Source organism: Emydura macquarii, unplaced genomic scaffold (assembly GCF_026122565.2).
Source record: "Emydura macquarii macquarii isolate MOO-44397 ecotype Brisbane River unplaced genomic scaffold, CSIRO-AGI_Emac_v2 contig_1451, whole genome shotgun sequence".
Lineage (NCBI taxonomy): Eukaryota > Metazoa > Chordata > Testudines > Chelidae > Emydura > Emydura macquarii.
In genome coordinates this window covers 2917976-2941485 of record NW_027131588.1, presented here as the reverse complement: position 1 = coordinate 2941485, position 23510 = coordinate 2917976, and the positions used below count along the sequence as shown (strand labels likewise).

The 23510-nt window shown below is 37.0% G+C and overlaps 1 protein-coding gene across 1 annotated transcript in view; it reads left to right on the top strand.

Moving 5' to 3' along the window:
* PTPRD (protein tyrosine phosphatase receptor type D) overlaps nucleotides 1-23510 on the top strand; it is a 1886025-nt gene that overhangs the window by 225414 nt on the left and 1637101 nt on the right. The window lies entirely within an intron of this gene.

The following is a 23510-nucleotide window of genomic DNA, read 5'->3' as shown; positions in this document are numbered from 1 at the left end:
CATTCTTGTTTGAATAGGGTGGGGTCTTCTCTTCCTGTGAAAACGGGTCCATTTCTCTTCTGCTAGCCAGCTCGGGGCTGGTCAAAGAGGAAACTTGACTGTTGTGACTCACACAGTTCGCAATGGGAAGAGTGGTTTGCTGAGCTTTAAACAACAAAAGAGAGCGAGGGGGAATTGAAGGGGAGCACTTGTACCAGAGGAGCTCTAGGATCGAACAGCGTGCTGTGTATATTACAGCCTGTTTAGGTGTGTGTGTGTGTGTGTGTATAAAATGTAAACGGAGAGATGCGTTTAGTAGGGCTGGGGTGGATTTTGAACGGAAAGGTGACACTAGGTGTCAGATTATTCTACCATAAAATAGCATGTGATGTAGTTACTAAGGATCCTTTTGGCTGCCATTAATTATGGTTGTTTTATTTTTAGTCCAGATCTCGAAAGTTCGGTTTTTAGTACAATTTTAATTTTTTTCAGATGGGGATGGCAGCTCTAGAAAACACTATTTTGATTTTCCAGTTCTTTTCCAGGGCATATCTTAAAGTACTGGGAGCATTTCTTGGATTTGTGAAAAAATCTGCCATGGGAGGGAGAGGGGGAGGAATAGGGTAAACTTAATTTGGAAGGGGATATTACAGTTGCGGTTTGGTGGTTGAGTAGTGCTGCTACTGACAGAAGAATGTACAAAGCTCTGACAGAGGTATAGCAGGAAGTGGCAGGTTTAAGTGTCTTTAACACTGAATGTCTTTGCATAAAAAAAAAAACTTTTGCAAGAATTGTTCCTCTTGGGACAGGCCTACTTGTGTGTGTGTGTGTGTGTGTGTGTGTGTGTGTAAAAGCACTAATATCAGTCTGAGGGTTAACTGTTTCCTCGGCAGGAATGGGGGGAAAAAAAAGGATAAGTATGGACAATGAAAAATATTAGCTAGTGTTTTATAATATCTAAATAAAACCTTTGTGTCATGTCAGTAGAAATACAGTTGACTCAGTTTGTATTGAATGTACTGGAAAGAATCAATAACATTTTAGCATTTTTTTCTTTATTACTGCCAAATGGACTTTGATTTGTATTCTCCTTGTATTATTATGCATAGAGTAGGTATAGTAGGGATCCTACTTTGGATATAACGTACCTGTATCTTGACACTTTAAATTTCACACTGCACCATAAAAATTAAAAATACAATTGGTGTGGTGTAAATAGAAGCAGCAAAACTTAATCTGTGGAGGTTGCCTTCACTTTTCTGATTCTCAGAATGCATTTAGGTCTCATGTAATTTTCAGAGATACAAGAAATTAATAAACCTATATTTGAACATGGATTTTTTTGATACTCCGCCCAGCATGACTTTATATTATATTTAATATAAAAGTTTCTCCTAAATGTCAGTGGCAGCTAATAGCTATGTTCAGAAGTGAAAGTTGTAATTGTAAAAGCAGATGTTTTTGTCTGTACAGTTATCAGAGTAGAATATACTGTAACAATAAGGCCAATTAGACAAGATTAATTTAAGCAGTTTGTAATACCTAACGTACAGTAGTAGAATAAAATTCACATTCGCCTACAGCTGCACATAAACTCAAAGCAAGGAATAATTACAAAGCATAGGCTACAAGTTCACAGGATGGTTAACTAGTGGTGACTTAGTACTGCATCACAATATTCTATATGTGATTGACGGTAGCTTTTATCACAGCAAAAATGATGTTTATGAACTTGTGAACTTGAAATAACAAAAATTATAGCATGTATCTGATGGTATAGTAAGGGATTCTATTTAATTGTTTCATAAACATGAATTTATTTTCGGTTCAAAGTAATTTCCTAATAATGGTAACATTTCAACACTGTTCATTGGTGGGATATTCACTGTGTGGAAAATATTAAAAGAATGTATCTGGCTAATTCACATGATGTATTTTGAGACTACCTGGATACAAGTTTATTAGGTTAGACTCACTGGTATGATAGGTGGTCCCTAGATATGTAACGTGATACTGAATGTATAATCTGTTTTTTTCCCCAAAATTTTAAAAATATATTTCACAAGTATTTAATCAAATATGCTATTGGGTTTGTGTTAAATGACAGCATAGTGATGACTTTAATAGTTTGGAATGTACTCTTTGCTTGATTTTTGGCATATTCTGTAAATACATACCAATCTAGAATGTCTGATGGGAATACTTAGCTATCTAAATGAAAAGTGACTTGACACACATTTCACACTTGCTGTAATTATGACTTAATATGATGGAAAATGACCTCAGTCAAAGCCCTGCAATTAAAGCTTATATGTGTTATGTCTGATCCTGTGTATGTGTATCTTGATCATGTCAGATCAGTGCAGGCCAGTTGAAAGGAAACAAAGCAGGATTTAAAAAATCTGTCTTGCCTTCAATACTACAAAAATAGTTACATCTTAAAGTTGATAGCATAAAGTTGCTGGTGTCAGCAGTAATGTGTTTTTCTATGCAATTGTTCTTGTTATTCAGATAAGATAATGGCCCGATGAAATATATAAGCAGTCTGCAGGGAATGAATGATTAATTCCTCTAACATGTGCTTACTGTAGGAATTCTTACTAATAAAGTACTGTGTACCTGTATTTGCTTACAGTTGCAGTTGGTGAAGGCAAATGTTCTCTGCTTCTTTACTATTATCATGTAGTGTAGAAGTCTACTGTGTAAGTGTGAAGAGTATTTAACACAGTAATTTGACTTAATTCATAAAACTGCTTAAGGACAATTATGACATGCACTATTCATTTTTTGTTACATTTCACTTTATTGAATAAACTGACGATAAACAGACTGGTGCTTGGCTGCAAAAACATAAAAAGAGATCACAGTTATACTTGAAAGTGGCTGGTGTAATAAATATAAAATTAAACAATACCCAGCTGCTTTTTACTATTTGTTTTGTATGTTTTGTTTATTTCATTTAATTGTTTTACCAGTCCTAACTTATAAATATTCTTCTTAGCTGTACAAGTTCAAAGTACTATAATAAATTGGAGAAACTAAGACATCACAGGCTGAAACGAAGAGCAGACCAGGTTAGGTATGACTACTAAAGATGATTACTAGCACTCTGTTTATGGTGAAAATAGGTTAGCAGATGAAGTCCTTGTGCTTAGTGTAAGCTTAATTGATGTAGTCCCATTTTGAGAACTTTGAAAACAACACAATAACTTACTTATGCAAGTAAACTCAGCAAAAAATATAAAATTCACAGTTACATTTATGTAACTGGTCCATAATTTAGGGCCATATTCTAATCCCCTTTGGTCATATTGAGTAGGGCCTTACTTGTCAAGAAGTCCCACTGATTGTGCTCATGGAGTAAGAAACCACTTGATGTGAATAAGGTTAGCAAAAGCCTGGCTTTCAAAGAGCAATTTATGACTCCTAGAAAAAAATTATGTGGAAAAATATTTACTTCATTATTTTCTATATTCTTCTTTCTACATTCATTGTTTTGAGATATTCAGATGTAAACAAACTTTTAAGAAACAAAGGTCTTATCTGCTCTTTACTTTTCACTGTGGGGTCTGACACGACAGTTGTCACTCTGACAAAAACTGCTTTGAAGTCAACAGAGTTTTGACTGAGTAATAACTGCAGGATGAGGATAATGAATCAAAGATTATTGACACTCTGGCATTAAACAAGGAATAAATCTGGACCATAATCTTTCGGACATCATAATTAGTTGCTGTAGAAAATACTGTAATGTCGCATAAATTGCTTTTGAAATTAAGTAAGAAATAAGCAGCAGGAACATATGAATTCTTAAACAAAAGATTCCATTTTCATGCTAATGCCCTTAATTATAAAGACCAAGAGAAGAGAAACAGAAATTTACAAAAATTATACATAAACAAGCACTTTTTGGTGGTGTCACCTGCATCAATACCTCTACTCTGATAAATCTCAATGGCTTTATTACTATGTTTTAATGTAAAAGATTAAGAGGAAGGTTAGTGATACCTGAGACTAGTGGTTGAATTTTTTTACTGTCAACCGGAGGAATCTGAATGATCTCCCTTTTCATATGTATCGGCAGCTGCAGAAAGAGGTTTTATATGTATAAAGTTCCAGAGGGGTAGCCATGTTAGTCTGTATACAGCAAAAACAACGAGAGTCCTGTAGCACTTTAAAGACTAACAAATTAAATTTCTGTAGGCATAAGCTTTCGTGGGCTGCAACCCACTTCGTCAAGAGCTTGCATTTGACGAAGTGGGTTGCAACCCACGAAAGCTTATGCCTACAGAAATTTAATTTGTTAGTCTTTAAAGTGCTACAGGACTCTCGTTGTTTTTGCTTTATATGTATAGAATATCATAGAGAATGAGATGTAGAACATATCCTGTTAAGTGAATGTTATGCAAAATGTATAGATTTTATGCTATGTATTTCTGTACTGCCAAATTATTTTCTTCCTTGTAAAAGCTGCATCCTACTGTCGATATTTAGTTTTAAACTCCAATTGACTTCAATGAGAGTTTTAAATGAATAAGGACTGCAGTTTCTGGCCCCTAAAATCAGCTTTTTAATGTTTCTGTCAAATCTAAATGTTACATTTATCAAAATGTATTATTTACAGACATTTTTCTAATGTAATATTCAATATATAATATAGCATGAGTGCAGATGTGTCCTGATGACCAAAACGGATTATTTAAAGTCATTTAAAAGCTTGTTTATCTGTATATACTTGCAGTGGATTGAAATTTTAAAATTAAGTTTTTAAAAATGTATTTAGCAAAAGAGACTTTTCTTGATGTGCCCATTTGCAGCACGAGCAAGACTGAGTAGTTAGATTTCTTATGAAAAATCAGCAATGTGGAATTTGTTCCAGCTGTGTTCAGTCTGAGCTCATATACGTAGTTAAAAGAAAGATTATGAACCTATTCCTTGCTGTCTGTCAGTGTTGGGGCTGATCTTAATAATAGGGGTAGACAGCATGTATATGGGGCCTGTCAAGAAATCACACTTCCTCAGTGATATTGCTATTTGTTTATTTTGAGATTACTTGTCCAGCATTTAAGTTAATTTTCCCCCCACAGTGTTGGAATGTTAAACTCTTAATTATACTGTCTAAAGTGAAATAAAAGTGGAGATGTAATTTTTGTGATAAATGCCAATTCAACAAGACTAGTTGAGCCGGATTGCCACAGGGGGACTCCAGGTCAAAGGGGTATTTGTGCCCATCAGTGGTTTTAATGACCATTAAAGCTATATGAGTAAGGCAAAGATAAGCAATTTTAAATCCCCTTGTGAAGCCTTCAGATTGATGAACCTTTTATAGATACCAGTTCTTGGGAGCGGTAATATCTTCAGATCACTGCAGCATTAGTAACTGCAGAAGGACAATTACATCTGGTCCAGTCTGGAAGTGAAGTGACTGTTGTTTTCTTTATCAGTTTAACAGCCAGTGTGGGAATGTGATAGGCAGAGTTACTTTGCCTGAACCTTGATGTATTCTGTCTCCTTCACTCTTAACATGCCTCCTTTGCTGCTGTGCATGATGTAGGTGTTAAAGCTTGAGCAATGGGATGAGCAAGTCTTGCACTATGCACAGTACAGTGCATGGAATACCCCATCCCACAGTGTGTAACCTCTTTGCTCACTACTACAGGAGTGGCCTGATTCTGTAGTTACAGAAGGAGTAGTCCTACACAGCCCAGCTGGATCAGGCATTTTGTATTAATTGGAGGTATGAGATCCATGTAAAGACATCTATTGGACAATTTTTGACCCAAAATAGAAGGTATTTTTAGGGTAAACTCTATTTTTATGCAGATATGTTTTATGGTTATTTAACATATGATAAAGCATACTGTCCATCACTGCTGCGTAGTGCATAGGAGATAAAAGTAGCAGGAATCCCATTTTTCATGGCTCCAAAATTCCCAGAAGTAACAGAGAAAAGATGAAGTCTTTCCCCAACTGCAAAAATCCCACCATGGTGTGCTCTGTGCATTTGGGGAGCATGTGGGAGGATAGTTGCTCCATGTGGTACCATCCTATTGGAAAACCACAGGAAAGTTCCTGTAGGAGGGATTTTTGACACTGTCGTACAGGATTCTTCTCTGCACTTAAAGGAAGGGGATAAGGTGCAGGAACAGGCAAGGAGTCATTGGCAATATAGCTTCTCCAAGAAAGGGTACAGGTGTCATGAGAAGATCATATATATATATAGACTAACCGTGTGTTAGGCTGCCTTTCTCTCTCTCTTGCAGTTCTGAGATTGCTGCATTGTGCCTGTAGTGCACTCCATAGACCTACAAAGCCAGGCCTTCTCTGAGCCAGGGATCCTGAAAGTGATAACTAATCTCAACTAACTTGTTCCCCCTTTTGCAGATATTAGGCAAGGGCAATATAGCCCATTGGTTTTATTTGCATAGAGTATGGTTCTAGTCTCCATGCATCAGTAAAAACCAAGACCACAGAATTTTTTATTAGCTGGCTTACTACTTTGTAGGTTGGAGGTAATATAAAATGCTACTAGGGAGGTTGGCATTTAAGTTCTGTGAAAATTCTCTGAGGGAAAGGCTAGTAGAGGAGAAATGGTTAAACAAAGTAAAATAAATGAAACACTGTCAAACTATTATTTTTGCTTTGTGAGAAAGACTATGTTCAAGTGGTACAAACATTCTAATTGAAAGACAAAACCTTCCTTTAAAAAAAACAAACAAACAAACAACTCTCCAACTATTTAATACACTTTTAAAAAAATACAGTGAATTCCTCTGCACACATGTAACTGCATCTGTGGATGAATAATACAAGTGAATTTCAAGTACTGTACTACAAATAAAATATTTAATTTGATTTGTGTGCATAATGTGCATGCAGTCTGGTTCTCATATAAATATTTCTAATGAAAAGTTTTATTCACTGACAATGGAAAGGAATAGAATATGTATGTGGTATAGGGATGTGCTTCTAGCCTATGATAATAGGTTCATATTTGAATAATGTAGCCATCTCTTCAGTTTTAAACAGAATGATTTTCTCAATCTCTCTTCTTTGTTCTGCAGTACCAACACTTAGTAAAGAAAGGTTCTAGCCCCCAAAACTAAATACTGCTTCTGCTCTGTGTGTGGCTATGCAAAGCCCAGAAAGCCACAGAATTGCCTTGGTTTCGGTGTGTGGTAGGGCAGGTCAAGGAATGGCCACACAGAGGATTCTACAGTTCTTTCTTACCACGGACCAATGGTCTGTGGTGGCTCTCTTTATGGCACCTTGGGTGGAAGGCTTGGGGATAGAGCAAAAGTCTAAGCCATGAGTTTGGTGATCCACCATGTAGGGAGTATATAACCGGTTGCAACCACTACTGTAGTCTGGAAGCTGCAGTAGGAACTACAGAGTGTCAGTACTGTTGTACCATGACATTGCTTCAGTTTGGGAATAGAACTACATTCTTTCTGAACCTGTATGAAGGTCCCCTGCTGTGCAAAACCCATTTACTCAGGTTTTGAATGAGGAATGAGAATTAGGCCCATAGTTTGTAATATATATATTGTCTTTGATAATTAAAAGGTAATTTGGACATGGGGATGGTAGTTGTTGTTGCCTTTTAATTTTTTTCACAAAGTGTAAAGATTTCCTAGATGTTTTATTGTTGAGTACACATTGTGGAGGAACTCCTGGAAAGCACACAACTGAACACATGGGCTGTGTTCCTTACATGGTATCAGTCTACATTTATTATGATCAGAAAGCATATTTTTCTGTGAACATTGCAAAAAAAAATGCTCTACAATAAAATTGCCTTATTATTAGAGACGCTGAGCAGCTGAAACGCCCACTGAAGTCACCAATGCTTGGCCTCCCTGAAAATGAAGTAATGTGTTTTTTTTTACTAATTTCAAAACCTCTTTTTCACTAGACACACATAGCAACCTGCTCATTGTTCTCCATAGTGGTGGTAGTATAAGGTGAGCTCCTTCTTGAGGAGGTGGTTATACAACAGCAAACTACACGTATTATGACTGAGATCCACCAACATGATGTGTTTTCCCCATGGGCTGCAGGTTTTCAGATTCTACTATGGGTCTGTGGCTGCCCTTCCCAAAGAACGGCAGCCAATCAGTGGTGTTGTACCTGCTGAGGGGCAGCTTCCTTCCTCAGCATGGAGAGAAGTTCTTTCCTTCTTCCTCCCACACCACCCAGACCAGCCTGAACATAAAAGGCTGGAGAGCCACTGAAGTGGTCAGCCTTGTGCTCTCAGAGCATCTGGGGAGCAGCTAACACTTGACAGCTCTGCAGATGACCACCCCTCTCTGACACCTAATGCCCCCTTCCTTGCCTCCAGGCCTGTGATGGAGACCCACTGAAGCTGTGCTGTCTCCTGGCCTGAGGTGTGTGGAGCATTTATACAGGTTTGAGGGTGGATATGTTACTGTAGTCTCATCCTTACACCTGGAAGGGTAGTTAGAGAAGAACCTCTTGAGCTGGAGAGCAACAGCAAGTCTGTTGGGGGCAGTATGCATGGAGCAAAGAATGCAGAATTAATTGACGTGATGCTAGAGGGTGCAGACTTAATTAAAATAGGCATTTGTGGGTTTTGGAAGCACCCATGTTATCAAGCAGCACTGTCTGTAAATACATACGCATTAAAAATATAACTTTTAGTAGCACGGTGTTGCCAGGTTTGAAAACTAAAAGAAAACAAACAGATAAGTTTGTGTATATATGTAACCTGTTCAGCACTATTTTTATTTTATTAAATCATCAATTTATTTTATTTTATTAATCATCACATCTTTTGTTCAACAAAAGAAAGGATTCATGGCTGTGACAGTCACATTATGATGTACCTCATTTAGTTAAATAAAATTATGAAGTATTAAATAAAATTGTTCAAAAGCAATTAAAATGCCCATTCTTTTAAAAGGAAAGGGTAGAAGAGAGCAGGAGAGGAAAGGACAGAAGAAATGAGAAAGCTACAGGGAATAGAAAGGAATCTTCTCTGAGGAAAGAAGTTATTCATGTTCAGGACATAGTGATTTGCACCTGCCAACATGTGGCTACAGAATACTCTTTTTAGCCACGGCATATCCATACCCCAACATTTATTGACTTGTCTTTCCACTTATGTTTAGCGCACATTTGTTCATCATGTTATATGGTTATACCTGTAGCTAATGCAAAAATACCTATTATACACTTTGGTCAACATTTGTACAGTTAATTTGATTAACTGCCATTGTACAGACATCTTAGTAATCATAACACAATGTATAAATATAGAAGTAAGGGACTAGCCTTGTCTTCATATTTTTAAAGAAATTTACCTGGTTCGTTTGTCTTTTGCTCATTACACAACATACACAAAATGAAAGGCACATGGGGTCCAAATAACCATTTACTAACTGTGTATGCAACATGCAAGATCTAGCTAAATACACTGCTGCTCTGGCAAGATTCTGGTGGTTTTGAAACATAGAAAACTGACGGCAACTACGGGGCTTACAAACTATTTAAAATGATGCTACCCTAATCCTATACACTACACATGGTTCTTTATTTTCTGGTTTTTTAGGGTAAATCAATGCTTGGATAAATCAGCTCTGATGATTGGAACCTGGGCCTGAGCACTCAGGTTAGCCTCGCCAAAACATGAACGTTCCCACAGCAAAGGCTTACCTGCATTACTATGTCCTCAGTGTTTCTTAACTTGCCTGTGTGTGTGTCTGGGGAAACATTCCATGGTTTTGTGTGTGGAGTTGCTGTAGGATTCATTCCCAGTCAGTTCTGTCAATTACAGGAGAATTTATCTGTCCTTCGGGAGAAATTGTGGGAAGGGCATTAGAAGACTACCAGCACTCGACTGATCTTGCCTATGTCCTTGCTGCAAAGTGGGCAGTTTCCAGCCCGAGCTAAAGCACAACTCTGGCTTTAAACTATGTCCCCAGCTATGCAAACAAACATGGGGTTCCAAGCACAAATAAGCACGTACTTGAGGATTTTGTATGTGGATGATGGAGAGATTGGAAAAAACCCATAAAGTAGCATGGGCTAAGATTACAGCATGGAAAAACTCTTAAAAAGGAAGGATGAAGGATCTAAGAGACAGTATGTTATAATTATGCTGGGAAACAATAAAAATGTAAGAATGCAAGATGAGGTGTGTTTCTTGTTGTTATGCTATTGATATCTTGACCATTGTAAAACAGTTAAAGATTACCGGCAGCACTATTTTATTCTGAGGTCAGGGCTATTGATTTTAGAATATAAACAGAGCTGGATGTAATATATCTTCATAATAATTCTATGTGGACAAAAAGAAAAGTGCAATAATTAAGTACAAAACAAGCTATATAAAGATATCTTTAAAATATCTAAAGGAGCATTTACTGAAGTAATCTGGATATTCTCATAAAATAGTTTAGTGTTCTGTCTAAGATAAATCATGGTGGGAACAGTGTGTTGCTTTTTCACTTATATGAGATGATTCCTACAGATAGAGCTCTCTCTCTACACATTCTTGGAAAGGGAAGAGACGCATTCCTGTTTAGCGAGCCAAAGCCATTTCTCAAACAGAAGATTAAATGATCTTTAGAATATGTGAGACAAATCACAAGGATCAGAGCAATTTAATAAAGCGGAAGAGGTGTCCAAGGAAACCTTAATATATATTGATATTTCATTTAATCTTATTACCATACATGACCTTAGGCAATGTTTTGTCCCCCACAGGATGGGTAGCCCCAGCTTCTGAAAACATTTACATCTCTTTATGATACTTTACTGTAAGTCTGAATTTTATTTGTTTGGGATTCAATAACTCAACCAAACAAAAAAAAGTGGAAGATGAGGTTTTCTTTATTTACTATTACTTGAAATCTCTGAACCTAATAAATTGCCATGGCAAAAAGTTAGACAGTAAGTTGTGTGTGGGTCAGAGGAAAATTGTAATCCAAATGGAGAACAGGCCTACTTAAGGCATAATTATCATTCACTATTCAACATTTTTATTTTGGTAATGCCTAGGGGAGAATTGAGAATAGGTCCCTATTGTGGTAGGCTCTGTACAAAGTCCCTTTCCCAAAGAGTGTACTATCTGAAAAGACAATAAAGACAAAGAGTGGAGAAAGAAATATAACATACGAGCAGAGTGATTAGAAAAATCGTTTGCAAATATCAGTGGTGCAATGTATTTTTTGTTTTGTTATTTAAATCCTTTCATTTGGGGTTATGCAAGGAGGGGAATAAGTTAAGAGGGTTATATCAGCAGGGGAGGCAGAGGTTCACAATGTGTGTTTTGTGTGGCTGAGTTGACTCCTTGTTTCCAGCTGTTAAATCATATTAACAGACATCCAAAAATACACTTTTCTCATATCACTTTTCCACGCAAGCAGCTGCTGTAATTGCCACAGGGGTGCTATGTGATCATGAATAAGAGGAAAGGTGTTAAATTGTGATCTGCACTATGAAAGGACTCAGAACCCTTCGCCTAAGTGCCATTGAACAAGAAATGTTATGTTATTGTCTGTGGTTTTAATTCTGTTGTTCTGGCAGAAACTTTTTTAATTCCTTCTTTTCTGCAGTGATATATTTCCTTCATTGGTACACATGTGAGAACAACTGGTAATTGCAGTATGTCGTCATGGCTGATGAATTCACATGTTGAATTGTTAAGTGGTTTTGTTAAGGCATTGATAACAACTGTGTGTGCTTCATTCTGCTCCTTTCATAGAACTACATGCCAGCTCTGGGTTTTTTTTACCCGGGAAGTAAAAGAATATGTTTTAAAGGGACAAGCAGAGATGTCAAACCTGTGACATTGTATTAGGAAAACAATTATGATCAACTCTATCAAACTACACAGTAATGTTTGGCTGATTAATATGGTGAATTAATGTCCAGTGCTATATGTTGTACGGTAGATAATTTTATGCCATCCAAGATTGTGGGCAAAATTGACCATTCACTTTATTTTAGTGAATACAAATAAAAATTTATCTTGAGGCAGAAGGGCGTGTACCATTCTCCTTTTCCCCTCCTATCCCCATGGTCCATGTATGGAGGAGCACGCCGCAAGTCGGCATCACTATGTTCAAGATTCCACAGATGGCACTATGTATCCTCAGGAATCTGTGAGGTGTGGGAGACATTGTCTGGGGTGGATACATGGCTGGCTGGAAGGAGATACTCTTCTTCCCTCCCTTCTACCTCCAGAGTTTTCTAAGAAAAGATTGAGATAATAATTACATGGCCTTGAGCCTTTGCTGTCTTTTATGCTGCTCTCATTTGCAGCAGGACACCTGTGGCCAGGTGGTGTCCCTGTTAACCAAGGACAAGGGGACACTGGCCAGAGCTGTTGAGGAGGCACAGGGTCTCAGTACAGATTGTTCCTTATTTTTCCCCCAAACATTGCTTCATTGGACTGTCCCCCACAGAATAGGCAATGGGTCTCACTTCCAAAACCGACAGATCCCCTCAAGTCTACTGAAGGCCAGGACAATGTGTCTTTTTTTTTTTTTCCATCAGATTTTAGAATTTTGATATTTTGACACCATCTCTATAGCTCGTTGAAAAGTGGAATTTTTTTTCTAAAGTTTTGTGAAAAATTCTTATTTATGTGTCTTTCTGATGTTTGTTGAAAATTTTCCACTGTCTCTATGTAAGGGAATGCTCACATAAATTTCCTTCTCTAGAGTCATCTCCTACATGCTGTGCTACGGGAAGGGTGATTTGAGCGTCTAGGAGTTGTGTATATGTGCCATTTGAACTGCATGGGTTTTTTCCCCCTCCTTGGCCTTATTTAAAGTGAGCATGAATCACTTTCTCCGCAGTCTCCACCTAGCTACCCTTTTCACATGTTCCATCCATTTCTCTATCACAGTTCTGGTCTAACATTTAAACAGGAAAAAGAATGCCTATATAACTTGCTTTTTATTGAGTAGAACCCAGTAGGAATGCAACTCTGTGAATATTGAAACAGGGAGTTGAAACAGTTTTATAAATATCTCCTGCATGGTGTTCAAGTGTGAAAGATAGGTGTGCAGACATTAGTGAATTAAGTGTTAATTGGATTATATTTCCCTCAGGCCCATCATACATTTCTCTTTTTTCCCCAAGGTCTTGAGCTTGCCTGCTGAAGAATTGTGATGTATTTTCAGTTATAAATGAGAAATCTGAACTGGTAGGAAGTGCCAGACTGGCACTTATATGATGCAAACATGTCCACTAGGGACCAGTGTGGAACTGTTAAACTGCTTGTAACAAACATCAGTTTTTTGTCTTTTGTCACTAAAGATTTCATAGAAGGATTAGTGGACAGGAATCCAAGAGAAAGAAAAGGGATACAGAAATGTTTCTCAGGATCAGCGATCACTCTTTTGTCCTTTAGTTTTAATTTGCAATCCCAATAGTTTTCTGTCCTGGGTTTTAAATTTTTTTATTTGTGTTTACAATGACTAAAGGCAGCATAAGTTTAGGTTTAAGTACCATCTGTGGTAGCTGGACTGAACTTGCACCACGGGCACAGAAAGGGGACCTCATTTTGGGGAAATTGTTTGGAAACAACATTCCCTTGTAAGTAGAATCTGAGAATTAGCATTAGAAAATCCACAAGATTTCTGATAGGCCTGTTCCAAATTGAAACCACTCCAACTGTGCAAAAGATAACAGAAATTTACAACAGGCTTTCACTTAATCTTTGATTTATTTTCTACAGAATTATTGGCTAAAATATTATTTACATAAGTTCATCAAAAGAGATTGACGCATACATTTATCAGAAAGATCAACACATAACAAACAGGTGAGGTTTTTTTCTGCTGGATGGCAAGTGGTTAGACATGAAATGACAGAGATATTTTTAAAAAGGAACAGAGATAATGGAGCCAAACATATTATGAGATATAATAATGCTAACTAATCTAATTCTAGAATAGTCACAGTGGAATAAATAACACACACTAAACATGAATATGAATTTACAAAATGAGGTGAACCAAATATAAATAGCTACTAGGCCATTAGTTCTCTATATATGTAATCGTAAATCACATATCATTCAGGGAAACCACTGTATTTGTTAGTCATAAGAGGCATTGGGCGTATCCCAAAACAGCATAGTGAGGATTCCCATATGTGTTCTTCACATACCACTAGATAACCGGATGGAAACTATACCTACTTATTAAGTGAGAGTTGGCTTAGCATTGTGCACACAACATTTTCCAATATAGCTAGTCTGCATCCTCACACATCTGCAGTGACATCTGCGCTAGAAAGAGTATTCATCCGGGAGTGTGGTACCAATGGTTAGCAACTGTTGCCATTCTTGACCTGGGATTTTGCTGAGGGGGAAAGAATCTTCAGATTTCAGTAGAGACTCCACAGGGGCACTGTTGGTGGAATCAGGGCTTCTCACTGCCAGGCTAGCCCCACCTCCAGCTAGGCTAGCCCTGTTCATATTGGATGAAATAAGATTCCTATTGAAATCAACAGGAATGTTTCATTTGACTTCACTGATACTTGAATTTGATCCTGTGGTGTCTCTGGCAGCTGTCTTCGTGCCTGACCACCATAGCTGGAGTGGGTGGATGTCTCTTTACCCTCACTCTTGGTAGGCTTTCTTTTGCCAGTAATCTGCAGCCCAGATGCTGCCAGTAGAAACCAGGAAATGAATTGTGTGTTATTACTGCAAATTATTTATTCAAGGGAGAGATGGCTTTCTCCTTGATACTAGAACAATCCTTTCAGAGTAGACCTTAGAAACCACAGGTGGTAATACTTGTATATTAAAATAATTTGGGTAGCACTTGTTTTATGAACCACAAACACTGAAAAATCAGGACTCCAACACCCCCCCCCCCCCCCCCCGATGACATTTATTTATTTTAAAATAACAAATTTGGAATTCTTTTTGTTTACCTTCTGGTTTTTGAGCCTTTGCAAGTTTTTCTTCAGAGCCGTGAGTGTTGGAATCTAACCTATTTTTAATAAAAGTTGGGATTATTGCATAATCCCGTATCTCCAGAAACTGGGGTTTGGAGAGAAAAAAAATAGTTATCCTGCATAAAGAATGGGATAGAACATAGAAAACTGAAAATGCTATAATGCTATTATAAAAATAAATGCTATGCCCTCATCTGAAATTGTGTGTTTGGGTCTGTTCTCCATTTCTCAAAAAGTGTGAACAAAATAACTAGAGGCATGGAGAGACTTCCACATGAAGAGGGACTGAAAAGATAAGGACTGCTTATTTGAGAGGAAATATTTGAAAGGAGGTAGAATAGAAGTATACAGAATAATGAATGCTATACACAAGGTAATTCTCCTATTTACCAACTTTCAAAATACAAGAGAAGGGGGAGGTTCAATTAAACTGAATGGTAGCAAATTTAAAATGACAGAAGCAAATCTTCTTCTATGCAGCACCTAATTGACGTGTGGAACTCATTGCTACATCATACAGGCCAAGGGTTTAAGGTTAGTAAACTTAAAAAAAAAAAGATTAGACATTTTATGGAAAATGAGAACATCTACATTGCATTAGCTATTAAGGGATTTAAACCTTCACAGTGAAGCTTCCGTGTGTAAGCTATCCTGTAACTGATAAAGGTTAGGAAGAAACTTTTCCCTGGTGCAGGCTATTCCATAATTTTCCACTTTGCACCTTGCCCTTAAGCAGCTGTACTAACTATTGGCAGAGACAGTATACTGGACTAGATAGGCTATTGCTGTAAGCCAACAAAGAGATTTCCATATACCTAAATAAGGCATTACAGACAAATAATGCCATACATCAAAATAAATTGTTCTATAGGTGGACTTGTGGAATGAAATTCAACAGGCCTGTACACAATTTAAGTCTATAACATGGAACTTAAGTGGTGTATACAACTGGCAGTGCCTTCTATATGGGGCGAATATCAACCATTTACTTTAACCATTTGTGTCTGTCTTCAGTAAATGTTTCTGGAGAGAGCAAGACACTGCATATGTTTGTGGAAACCTTAATTTACAATATTAAAATTTTTTGTTACAGGATATAGTAGAGCCATTTTCAGAAACTAAGCAACATGGAGACAAAACAGTCATTAATGTGGCTTTTCCACTTAAAATAAAATAGTGGAGATAGTGTCAAAGTTCATTAGCAATTTCCCTCTTGACTGAGGCCACAAATAAAACAGATTCAGTGGCCTTAATCTAGTCCCAAATCGGAGTTTATAATGAAACCATAATCATTACCAAACTGCTACAAATTATGGTATACTTTTAGTTTATTTATTTTATTTTCACTTGTCTGAGTGGTCCAGACCCGGAAAATAAGGATATTGCAGATCAGAATTGAAGTGGCACGTGAGGTACTTGTATAAGAAAGCTTGCACAATATCTGTCCTCACTGTACCTGGATGTGGATATTATTGATCTTTCACTTACATGCACACAAAAGTCACAGTATTCTGTTAAAAAACATTCACAGGTTTATTTTTTATACATTACATAAAATTTTGAATGTATGGCCCCAAGCCTGCAAACACTTATGCATGTCACTTGCATAACCATTTGGACTTAAAGTCCAAGGGACTATGCAAGTCCTATGCACATGCATAAGTAATGTTACCCACCTAAGTAAGTATTTTTCAGGATTGGATCTTTATCCAAGGGAAAAACATTTTGTAAAAAACAGGAAAAGATGATTGTAAAATCACAAACATTGGAATGGTGACTTAGGGGTATATGTAGTATCTGGATTGACTTTTCACTTCTTTTAAAAAACTGACTAGATTTTAAGTTGATGGCAATAGGTGAGAACAGTAATAACAGGGAAGAATAGAAGCTTCCACTGAAACATCTTCAGGTCCCTCCTGTAAACTGTCTCAGCAGCACAAATCTGTGATGTGAAGCAGGGAAAGATCACAACTTTAAATTATAAAAATTGCTACCAGTTGTCTGTTGAGTAGTAGATTTTTGTGCTAGTAGATTGACTGGCAGTTTTGTGCTCAGAAAGCTGTCCTGAAGAGGAGGCCAAAAATGTGGCTAATGTCCAGGTCAGGGCCAGAAGGAATTAGGACTAGAACACACAACACTGTCCAGTCCTCAGCTGCACAGCAATCCTTACAGCACCACAACAGCCAGCATAATTTAGAGCAACCCTTAGGCTGTATACTTAGCCTAATTGAGGATTGAGCCTCAAATCCTGCTTGTAATAAATCTTAAGCTATTCTGCTATTATGAAGAGCAGCACTGAGCTGTATTTGTATTAACTAGATTCTAAAGGTTTTATTGGAAAGAACGACTACAAAAGGCCTGAGAAATAGCAGCATTATTACTTTCTTTATATTCGCTTTAGCAAAATAGATTAAATACTATTCACTGCCTTTTATTGGCACTAAAATGTTTATCCACTATTTACAGTATGAATCCTTCTTGTATGCTTTTACATGCCATTGTCAGCTTTCCATCCATATGAATAAACAGAATTGCTAGTGCCTCTTAGCTCGTCTTAAAACAGTCTTTACAATGTGAAGTACAGGTATCAAGTGTTCTAAAGTAATCCATTCACTTCTCAGTAACTGATTACTTTTTAATGGCAAATGCTTCCCTCTCTTCTGTGATCAGAGGGGAACACAAAGCTGTCAATTTATTTAGGATACCGAAGTAGGGAATATGTCCCCCCCTCACCCCCAGAAGTCTCTCCAGGAAGATCAGATAATTAAGGGTTAAGGTAGAGAGAGAGCCACATTTTGTGACATCATTGTCCTGTGAGTCTCAGGAAGCAATGTGTCGAGTAACTTGTACTAGGTGATCTCCAAAAGACATTGAATATCCTTCCTTGACTTCAGTGCACCTGGAGGCAGGGATTGGGGAAGGTGTAGCAGAGGATGTTAAGGGGTCCTGCTACCATGAAAGAAAGTCAGGAAACCAAGAAATATTGTAAAAATGATCTTTTTGTAATTTGTTTCTGAAATGTGGGCATCTAAGTCATTCATAGGCTTGGGGATTAATCAGTCTGTGAATGATTTATGTTCCCATATGAAACACTGAGACATAAAAATTTTCTTTGGTCTCTTCCCATGCCTTCTAGCAAATAAAAAAAAGTCCCTTATGCAATTTTGAATTTCTGTATAATCATTATTTCTGTAAATCTATTAACTATCTTTGATTTGACAGTGAATTGCCCTCTCCTTAAAATCATTCGTTCTGTCTAGAATCAAACTGGGTCTGTTGTGCCCTTTCAGTCTCTCTAATTTTAATGTAAGATAAAGCAGAATATGATTCCCTTAAAGAATAAAGAACAAAAAAAAAAAAAAGTAAAATTCATTATCCATCAGTTATAGAAGCTCAGCAATGATACTTTTTATGTTTCCACAACTATTTTAAAATAAGTTAAGTGGTGACATGCTTGCAATAAAGGATCAAGGACCAGATCCTTCTCCCATTGAAGTCATTGGCAAGACTCTCACTGACTTTGATGGGTGCAAAACTAGGGCCAATGGCAATGTTGGAAAAGACACTAGGCCATGCTAATATTTTTGGTAATGAGATGCTTTTACACTCTTTTACTTTTGACCCACTTAGTTAATTTTCACTAGTAGACTGCAAATTAATCTATTTTTGTTTCCTTTTCTACAACACACTTACTAGTTTTTATAAAAAGCTTTATTCAATGTAATAAGCCTTTTCCTGTTGTTAATCCATCTCAATTTTTAATGTGCTGTTTGCCATTAATTTGTTAATTAGCAACTAAAGCTACATAGGTCCTCAGTTTAGCACCACAGATAACTAAATAAAATAAAATAATCTGTGAATTTATATAGAGAGACTAAGGTGTTAATTAAGATTTGGATTTGACCTTAGTCTCCTTTCCAAACCTGCAAAAGTAACTCTTCAAAATTATCAGGTGAAAACTGTGCAACATAAGCAAATTCAATAATTCTTTATGCTGAGGTTAACATACAACCTAGTTATAAATTATAAAAACAGTTACCATTAAATAATTAAATCAAACCATCATAAGGACACTTGTCAAGGAAAAAAAATCACAGATATTTTCCCCCCAATATAAAAGAAAAATCTTTATCACTTCTAGCTCTTTAAAGTGCAAATGCTTCAGTAAGAAAATGGTACATTTCATTTAATTTTTTCTGTGCAAGGTTTGTGATAGGATAAACTCTGATGCTCTAACTTCAGTGTGAGTATACCAAACTATTTTATCCCTGGGCTACCCTTACTACAGACTTTTGAACTGGCGGAAAGCTTGTGATACCTCATTAGACAAAATAATTGTGGCAGAGGTGTGACCTTATACCTCTGAACGGTCTCCCATTCAGTGGTGTGAATGACTAAGTGGGGCAGTCCCAGAAGATTGTAAGCCATTCGTTCTCATTAGGCTGCTAGTCATGGAACTTCAGTAATATATCAAGCTGCTTGAGAAAAGCAGTGATTTATAGAAGGCATTTCTGCATCTGTCACTCTTAAAGCAATCAGTAGTTTGAAAGAATTTAAATTACCTGAAAATTCAAACATAAGTATTACATGCTTTAATTTTATGTGTTCAGTGGAGCCACTTTTATTGCATGTAGACTGATAAGAGATTAATCAGTAATAGAGCTATAAACATAATTAATTCTATAGGAGCCTTATCTTTTAAAATTAATTACCATGATGATTGAAAGTGTTTGCTATTGCTACAGTAGCCCTAGTGCTACAATTGACAAACCTGAGTGAACTGAGCATTCCAAATCATCTTCTGTAATTCATTAGTTTTCTCATAATTTTTTTGTTTGGTGTACCTGAAAAAACATAGATTTTTACCTTTTGTATTTAGCTGTCTATTATGGAGGGGCTGCAGTTACAGCTGCAGACATAATAGCCCTGATTTTTAAATTTCTTTCTCTTCTCCCTCTTCCCCCCCAAAATGTTCAGAAATGATATTTTTCATTTCAGGTTTCCACTGTGATGGTATGACAAAGGAAGATTTCTAGTATAAAAAATATTTTTTTTTGGTTAAATTTGAAGAAAATCAAAGAAGCTGAAATTACATATAAACATGATTTGGAACATTCTTATTATTCGTTTTGGTTTTCTTGCCCTTATTTCCCTACTTTCCAATTTTTCTGTTAGTTTTATACTAACTTAAAATTTCCTGTCTTTCCAACATGTGAATTTTTCAAAAACAAAACCAAAAAAACCCTTCAGCTCCTCATGTGGATATTCTTATTCTGTACTGGGGGCTTTTTTGTGGTTTCTTAATCCGTCTCCACAATGGATTCAGGAATTGCTATTCCACACTAGCTATTCATGGGCTTTTCCCTCTATTAGACAATTCCTTAGAATCTTATTGTAGGAAGAGAGTGTATTTCTTTTCTTCCTTTCTTTGAAGTACATGGAACAATTTTCCAACATCTATTAAGTACTTTTGTGATATTCATACCAAACAAGGGGTTATGTTAATTGAAAAAAGGTATAATCAGCACTCTTGAAAAGAGGTGGGAAAAAAAACTCATGTAAGCAAGTTTTCTCTGTTCTTTTATATATACTTAAATTTTTAAATGTGGTGATTTTCATGATTTCAAAACTAAATTGTATGGTGGCACTGAGAGGAATGCGGCTTGCTTATATAGGAAGAAAGTGTATATGGAATGTAATAAAGATACTCAAAATGATGGAAACAGGAGAATTAAAGAATGTGTTGGGATTGGGGAATGGGTTCTAACAGCAAAATCTGGAAACAAAAAGTGCAGTTAATGCACCTGGCTTCAGTTAGAAATGACACCTGAGATCACTTTTGACTTAAGATCCTTAAATACACTATTGATTCATGGTCAACTTTGTTGGATGTCATGCATCTGACGAAGTGGGTTTCTGCCCACGAAAGCTTATGCCCAAATAAATTTGTTAGTCTTTAAGGTGCCACAGGACTCTTGCTGTTTTTATATTTATAATACTTTTCATCCAAAAAGATTGCAGCACACTCTACAAATCTTCAATTAAAATGTATAACTTTTTTTTGAAATAGCAGGAAGATGGAGATATATAATGGGCAAAAGGTGATATAAAACTCTAGATTTATTTTCCCTTTTTCATATATCTGCAGCTCTTTTTTTTTTTTTTTAAAAGACCTATTTGGTAGCACAGTAGAAAGGCAGAGTGTTCAGGTATAATGCTGTAATTTTTGATTGAACATGTACTTCCATGCAAAAGAAACCGCTTTCTTTCTGGCTTGCTATTGTAGAATATATAGTGATTTCTATTGCTAAGTTTCTGCAACCCATCATGCAGGAGGTAAACGTTTATATGAAAGGCGGTTGCTCTCTGAAGAGCAGAATAGACACTGGAGATGAGAGAGTAGCTCATGTCAACAGAGGCAATTGAGAGTTAGTCAACATAGAAATTATACCAGTATAATTATACCAGAGTAGTTAAACTATAAACTAAGTTATAGTTATGCTGGTATAATTTCCCATGTGGACATGCTTTTACTCTGGAATAAGAATGGCTTTTCCCAGTTTAGTTTAAACTACTTCCAAAGAGACATAAATTAAACTTGAAAAAGGCAGTTATTCAGGAATAAATGTCTCCACATGGGGAGATACACTGGTGTATCTGGAGTACGTTAATTTCTCACCCTGCCTCATATTGTTGTAACCTCCTGTATGAAAGGAGAGTGGTCCAGAATGACCAATTGACTTGTGTGAAAGAAATGTGAAGTATCAAGGGAAGGAGTTCAGAGAAAGCTCACAGATTATATCAAGAAACCTTAGTGTGTGTATTTGTGTTTACATGTGTGTGCACATTCGTGTGTTCCGCTGCCCTCTTCTGGATGTAGTGACAAACCTACCCAAGTGTGTGATCGTTTCGTTCTCTAGAAGCTCACCTACAAAGGGTATAAATTCTACTGCTACATGTAATATAGTTCCTATTTTACCCTGAATGTTCAGGTGCTGTAATTTTTGGAACAGAAATACTTGAGTCCTGCCACATTAATGAAGACCATAGACTGAGTAGTAATCATTGCTGTCTTGATATCTTTTGTGTATTTTGTTTAGGTCCTAAATAACGTTTATACAATATGCTCATTTGAGTTACCATGTATACTGCACATGCCCATGTGCACGCATGTGAGTGGGAAAAGTCATGCTAGCTCCAGCACTTCCCTGTCTGACCCTGCATCCAGCCCATAGAGTCCTGTGTTGGAGCTCTGGCATGTAGCCTCTGCAAGCCAAGAGGGAGAGCACAACGGTAAGGCCATCTTTTAGAGGAGCATTCGCCAGTGATCAGATTAAAAATTTCAGGACAAATATGAAGAGCAGCCTAGGAAGTGGATCTTGCTGGGCTCTCAGGATTTAGGTTCAGGGCAGGAAGTAAGCTTTAAAGGAGAGGTGAAAGAGACTGCTGTGGCATTGTGGTGCCTATTAGGATACAAATAATAAAGCACCCCTTCATAGCTTCAGGGCACTTTCATAATATTTAAACATCCATTGTTAAATATACTAATCAAATTAATGCAATATAAAATAATTTGGGATAGAATATCTCCCCCAATAGACTCTAATACAAATAAACAAACATATTTGCTAATTAGGAACAGTATGCATCAAAACTACTAGCCTTCTACGTACCCCATTGTTAAATGCCTGAGAGAACTGATGGGCTTTGCAGCATGTCTGGAGGAGTATCAGTTCCAGGCTGTGGTAAATTGGCATACCTCCCCATTTTTGCATAGCTATTTGTGACATGCCATACAAATTACATTTGGCTAATTTGCATATTCATAAGTAATTTGCATACAATGCTAAACATCTGCTTCTGGCCAGTACACCTAAGCACAAATAGTGGTCAGGGTATGGCATGGAGTGGCACAAAACTTAGCTAGTTTAGATGGGAAGGAGAGCGTCTTTAGGTAGATGAGTAAATGATGGAAGGTGTCTCAGGTTGCTGGGGTATCTGAAATTTGTTTAGGTTGCTGGCAAGTAGGGCAGGTTGGGGCTGGGATGTTTGGGTGCTGTCTACAAGGGAACTACATGCTATGCAGGTAAAGGGGGTGATTGCTGTTTGGGAAGCTAACTGTGGTCTTTTTAGAAGTGTGGTGACTGTGTTCCATGTGGGGGCTTAGGACCAGTGTTGAATCCCCTGACCTGTCACTGTCAGCTACTCCTGCTGCTCCTTCCCTGCTGTGATCCAACAATGGAACAACAAAAGGGGAGGCAGAGAGGCCTCTAATCTCTACATTATATTATATTTTGATAAGAAAGATATTGGGCAAGAAGTCCTGCAACATTTTAGAAGTATGGTCTTTATTCTTCTCTAAAAGTTTGGATTAACAAGTGAAGGTTAAGAAAGAGTGTGGAAGTTTTGTTTCTTTTAGTTTGTGTTTCTCAGCTAACTTCGCTGGCTTGGACTGGGAAATATTATTTGTGGAATTGCCATGTGTTTTTTGGCTCCTATTATGAATATTTTTTTCCCTAAACACTCATTTTTATGGAGCTAAAGTTGTGATTTGAGGTTATGACATTATACTAGTCTCAGTTGGTATGGTT